The following is a 6,000-nucleotide window of genomic DNA, read 5'->3' as shown; positions in this document are numbered from 1 at the left end:
ATCGAACTCGTTGTAGAAAATAGCGCGCCAGAACGCTTGAAGTCGTATCTTCTGGGCCGTTTTTTACGGCAATTAGGAAGAAATGGACGGAGTCACTGACCTCTCCATAATCTACGATCCCGTATACGAATACTCCAAATGAAATCCCTACCACCTCAGATTCATGGGTTGATGCTTTTAGCAGACGACCTAGGCCTATCCCAGTTCATGCCAACAAATAGTTACTCTCAGTAAATCTTCCTCACTTTCACCTTAACTCGGTTCATCTTGCACTGTCTCCTCGAAATCTTGTCCTAGCTCTACTCACACTCACTTATTGATTCGATTGCTGTTGATTTTGAAAAATAACTGACTCTGATTTTTGCTGGTGCAGTAGTCTACAATCAGAATCAAGTAAACAGTAATCCATTCTCTCATGAAGCTTGAAAAATTCACTTATAGTCGTGGTTGTTTTGCAAATATTTCTTAGAGCCACAGTACCAAAATAAGTAGCAAAAAAATTTATTACAGCAATATAATATAATAAACACTTATTGGTTTTTTCAAAAAGAAAGGTTTGTTTCAAAGAGCTGAAAAACAAGCGCTTTTTAATTTTTTTTCTTTTAGAATTTAATTTGTAAAAATTTATGGGATGCAAACGCTGTTTTTTCTTCACGTTTCGCATTTTGGTGCATGCTTAATACAGTTACAGTCTTTGCCGCGGTGCAATTTAAGAAAATGATGAGTTTCGCAAAGATTCCTGTTCTTCTTGCCGGCGGACCGTGGCCGTGGATGTGAATCATGTATTTATAGCACCGTCCGGTTATGGAAATAAAATGAAACCCCGCTGTGCTCTGCTCGTAAATCGGATTTTCATGGATTTCTTCGAACTTCAAACTGTTTCGAAAAGTGGACTGCTTTCTAGAAGAGCATCAATCTATCTACGAATTGAAGACAATATAAAAATTACGTTTCAAATTTCCACCGGAGATTGTTTCATGGATAAGTTCTTTATTTCCAGCAATATAGTTTATTTAAATAAATTAAATAAATATATTGCTGGAACTCCTCCCCACTCTCTCTTTTTGCCGCTCTTCATGAGGTCGCTAACGGATCTCTCTGCGAATGACTTGGCACCTTGCCAATAACGTGTGAGATATGTGAAATAAAATAAATAAACATGCAAATAAACAAGAAAAACAAACATTATGATAGTATAATAAAATAAATAGACAGAGAAAATGCGCAGCGCAATGTTAGTTCTGCTATACTGGAAGTATATTTATTGCAAAATAGCGCCAACCATAACTCTTTTTTTGATTCTTGAAGGCGATTTTCCAGCGAAAGTGATTGTTCCCAGCAAAAAAAACCCTGCAAGCTGCGCTCATATCAAAAAATACGAGATTTCCGCGTTGAAAAAAGAGACTGTAGTCTTCCCTGGATTGGCATTTACAGTTCTGCGGATGACTACCGCGGATTTCATAAACATAATTGCAATTTGATCTCAGGTTGTTCGGGTTGACCTCGAAAATTTGAGTTATGGTTGGAGTTATTTTGCAGTTATTTCTTAGAGCAATTTTATTCTAATTTTAATTTCAAAACATTTCTTAGGCAAAATAACTTCTAACCTCCTAAGGTAATAGTGTTGAAGCTGTAGAGAAAAGAAAAACGGAAAATTCGCGTCTGCGTGTCTTCATCAGAAGTAGCCTCTTGAAGATGAGATGAAGGCTAATTATAAGATGAAATCTGGAAACTTCGCGCATCCAGCAGTCTTTAAGAACTACGCTCTCAAAGTAGATCTACCTACCATTAATAATCCCTAATCTCTCCAGCTTTTATCTAAGCAGATAGTCGTCGATCATTCGAGGCCAGGGTTTCCTCAGTGAAAAAAAAATCTGATAGGTTATTACTCGGAGAATGCACACTTTAAATACGTTGACTATGTCAACCACAATATTCTATTGATTCATTTAATCAATAATTTTACACTTAATTTACTCAATGAATTCTTTTAATTTAATAATAATTTCGTAAGTTAATAAATTAATAATTAATTCTGTATAAAAATATAAATTCATAAATTAATAAACTTCAACGGTTCGGTGAAAAATATGTTGGAGGCCATTTTTTAATTTTTTTTTTGAAACTCCTCAGAAACCCCATAGCTCTATGAGTTACTGTATGTTCCTTCTCTTTTCCAAACACTACGCATCCCATTCAAAGTCCAAAAAAAATCTGATTCAAATCGGAGCCGTTGCCGCCAACGGAGACTTATGTCAACTCTATATTAATCCATTGACGATAATACGATGCCGAAGGTGGATCATTTTTGTACGAATTTGTATTTGCTGTGCATTTAAGCGTAGGAGAATAGTACGTAAGGAATTCATTCACTATTACTTTATTTATTTATTTATTTATTACGCTCGACGACGTGCCAACAGGATGTAGCAAGTATGAATACAAAAAATACAGAAAATACTGGGCGAAAAAGCAGCAAAAGTTTAGAATGAGCAGGGATTAGTCCCGTTTATGATCCAAAACTCAGGAAATTAGCTACTAATATCTGAGAAATTATAAAATATATGTAAAAAATATAAAAAAAACTATTGAAAAGAAGAAAAGAGCCCTTAAAAAATTGTCTGTGGAAGGATTTACGAATGATCGTATGCGAAAGATCTGAAGAGAAAAAAAACACTGTCTTCTTGCCCCATATTCCACGGAAATTAAAAAGCGCACGCTCATTAAGGTGTTAAGTGGATCTGATTGACCCGTTTCCGGAAGAACAGCTCATAACGATTTATTTCAAGACACTAAAACATAGCTTAAAGTGGTGCATCTTCTAGCTCAACGATTCCCCTCCTTTTTTTTTTCTCCCAACGGCAGAAGTACGTCGAAGGTCGTAGAATTCTGGAAGAGGTTTGCATTAAAGGGTTGAAGAGTCTACTGAAGACCAGTCTATGCAGATGCAAATACCTATAAGTGGTCATAAAGTGTACGTGGTGCGTCCAGTGTGGCTTCGTTCGATGTAATTGGCACCGCAAAGATTGCAGAGTTTGAGATTGCATGAACTGGCAGGCAAACTAGCTATCTGCTATCCACAACATTTACTTGGATATTCAATGTCATCCAGGGCGGGTGTAGTGTAACGGTTAGAGGCTCCGCTTCCTGCACGATCGATCGGAGGTTTGAATCCTCCCTAGTGCCAACCAAGCCTTTCGTCCCTCCGGGGTCGATAAATTGGTACCAAGCACTGTCTGGGAGGATAAAAACACCGACTTTACCCATCGACTAGCCACCGCAAGTTATTTTATAGCCCACGTTCTTAAACCTCAAACGATTCTGAATTGAAGTGAACGTGGGGGCGAAGCGAATCCCAAACGGATTGATCAACGACAGAAACTTTATCCTTTATCTTTTATTTAGTATCATCGAGGTCTACAGCAATTCCGCAAAATGATCAAAGAAAAAATCTCTTGAATCCATTCCATAGGAAATTAGAAAGAAAAAGTGACCCATTTTTTCTTTGATCAATCCATAAATAACCTCAAATAAGCACTACATAGCTTTTTTCTACTGATTTGCTTGAGCTGTAGTGCCTATATTTATAATTTTAATAATATTTTTAATATGTTTCTGTGTAACCTTTCTATTTCTCCTTTGAAATTTCTCTCTTCCTTTGGACCATCCGAAAGATCTCGGAAAATGTCGAGTCATGGAGTACAGGTGTTTCTTAGGTGCTTAGATTAGAGTTAGATTATGGTAGCAGCTCACAATCCAGGATAATCTCGGAAAGTGAAGTGTTTCTGTGGTTTTGTAGCAATCCTATGCAGTTGTTGCCTCATGATTCGCTCCAGCGGACCCAAATTTCTCACGTAAATTCGAAGATCACGTTAAACCGCAAATGGAAATTGGAAACTAAAGCTGCACTTTCGCAGTTTTGTTGCCTGCTGCTGGATCTACCACATGGTGTTGTTCCGTATCCTCCACAGGATAACAAGATCGAATACCGATGAGGAGACAGATAGAAACTAAAATTATTGACTTTTTATTTGAATTTATTTGGTATTTTATTTTATTAAATTATTTCATCAATTTTCCGAAAAAATTATTCAGAGTTTAGTTATTGATTTTTAATTCTATGGAATTTTAGTTGTTAGAGTAGGAGGACCGAACGGTGTTGATTGTGGATATCACCACATGGTTAGGCGGTGATTCCCATCATTTATCGATTTTATTGGTTTCCCCTACCTTCATCCTGAAGGAAATCTTCCCAGCTAGAGTTTGTGCATATGTTGACCATGGATATGACATATATTGGAAGAAATTTGAAAAAAAATTAATTTTGTCGATTTTTCCCACCTCTTCACTTTCGGTACAACTCTTCCAGCAGGGATTATCCTTCATCGTGATGTAGATGAACAATAAATATAATAGTAAAAAATAGAATATAATAAATAAAATAGAAAATTGAATCTGTGAAACCCTATTAGTTATCTGAAGCATTTCTGCAAGGATTATTCTGGATTCATGTGAGATAGAGCGAAATTACACAAAAAGATCTAAATTGTTGTACTCAAGACGATTTGGCGCCGCTGTTCTTCCTGCGAAGAAGCTGGTTTAAGTTCTTTCTCTTTTTTGTTTTATCTTGTTTACCGTAAAACCTCAACGTTCCCATCATTCGTGAAATAGTAAACAATGAAAAAAAAGTTCAATCAATCCAATTGTGATGCGCCGAAACGTTATACTGGAATTCGTAATCGTTGAGGTTTTGGAACACGTGTTGGCCTACACAATGACTTGTGGGGGCCAGCCGATGATTAAGTCAGTGTTTTATCCTCCCAGACAAGTCTGGTACCAATTTATCGACCCCGGAGGGATGAAAGGGTTGGTTGGCACTAGGACGGTTCTGAACCCTCGACCGTGTGGCTGCGACGGACCTCTAACCGACCGCGCCATACCCACCCCAAAAATAGATAGATAATGATAAATCATGCTGTTTTTGATAGTATTTTTTGAGTATTTCGTGGCACGGATCGTCAAATTGAATCGATCGGTCGTTAATGGGTGAATTTCTTTTTGAACGAAAATCTTCACGATACAATTCGTCGAAGAATTCCGTTCTTTTCCTAGAACGATGCATCTAACTGTGATTAATTCCCCATCTTAAAGTTCTCCAGTAAGCCACACAAAAACATTGTGCAAAACCAGGAACACTTCCGGTTTCCCTATGAGCTATGAGAAAAACCGAATTCCAATTCCTATCGGATGAGAGAAATGCGAAACGGGAAGCGTTTCCACGTGTTTTTTCTCAGGATTATTACATGGAGCGAGCGCTACCGCTATATTCACGTCGTATGCAGAAGTTTGTGATGAGTTTCAAATGTACAGTAAAAAAAAATAAATCTACAGTCGAATTCTACAGTACAAAAAGCGGAAAATCTATCGCTAATAGGAATTTTATGGAAATCAACACTTTAGTTATTGTTTTATTCGGATGTTCTCTTCATTTTTAGTTTTTTTTTCGTTGCCGATAAGATTTTCACGGCGAGTTTTTGTTATTATTTGCTATGTGCGATCTCCTCATTTGGTCGTCAGGTGAGTGTTAAATTAAGAAGCAAAAAAAGTGAAATAAATGAAAATTCAATGCAAAAAGTGCTGGGTCCTGCAGCGACAACTAAATGAATGGATGCACCTCTCAAAAATTATACCTTTCCAAAACCTACAACTTTTAATAAAGGGCCCCATTTGCTGCAGAAAAATTCTTTCGGCTCTCTCACCATTCCTCTCTTCCACACCTTCACTATTTTAAAAATTAGGAATTTCAAACAGAAAAAAAGTGGTTAAAGAAAAAAGGAAGAAAATCGGGACGTTTCTCTTTGATCTCCTTCATTCCGAAGAAAATTCCCACTATCGACTTGAACTTTTTTTTCTAACTCTCAGTGGCTAGACATCCTGTGTATGTGTTTGTATCGTATGAAGCGTAAATTCTCGAAAATCTGTTCAGATTTCTCTTAAACA

This window comes from Necator americanus, chromosome I (assembly GCF_031761385.1).
Source record: "Necator americanus strain Aroian chromosome I, whole genome shotgun sequence".
NCBI lineage: Eukaryota > Metazoa > Nematoda > Chromadorea > Rhabditida > Ancylostomatidae > Necator > Necator americanus.
This window is presented reverse-complemented; position numbering follows the sequence as displayed.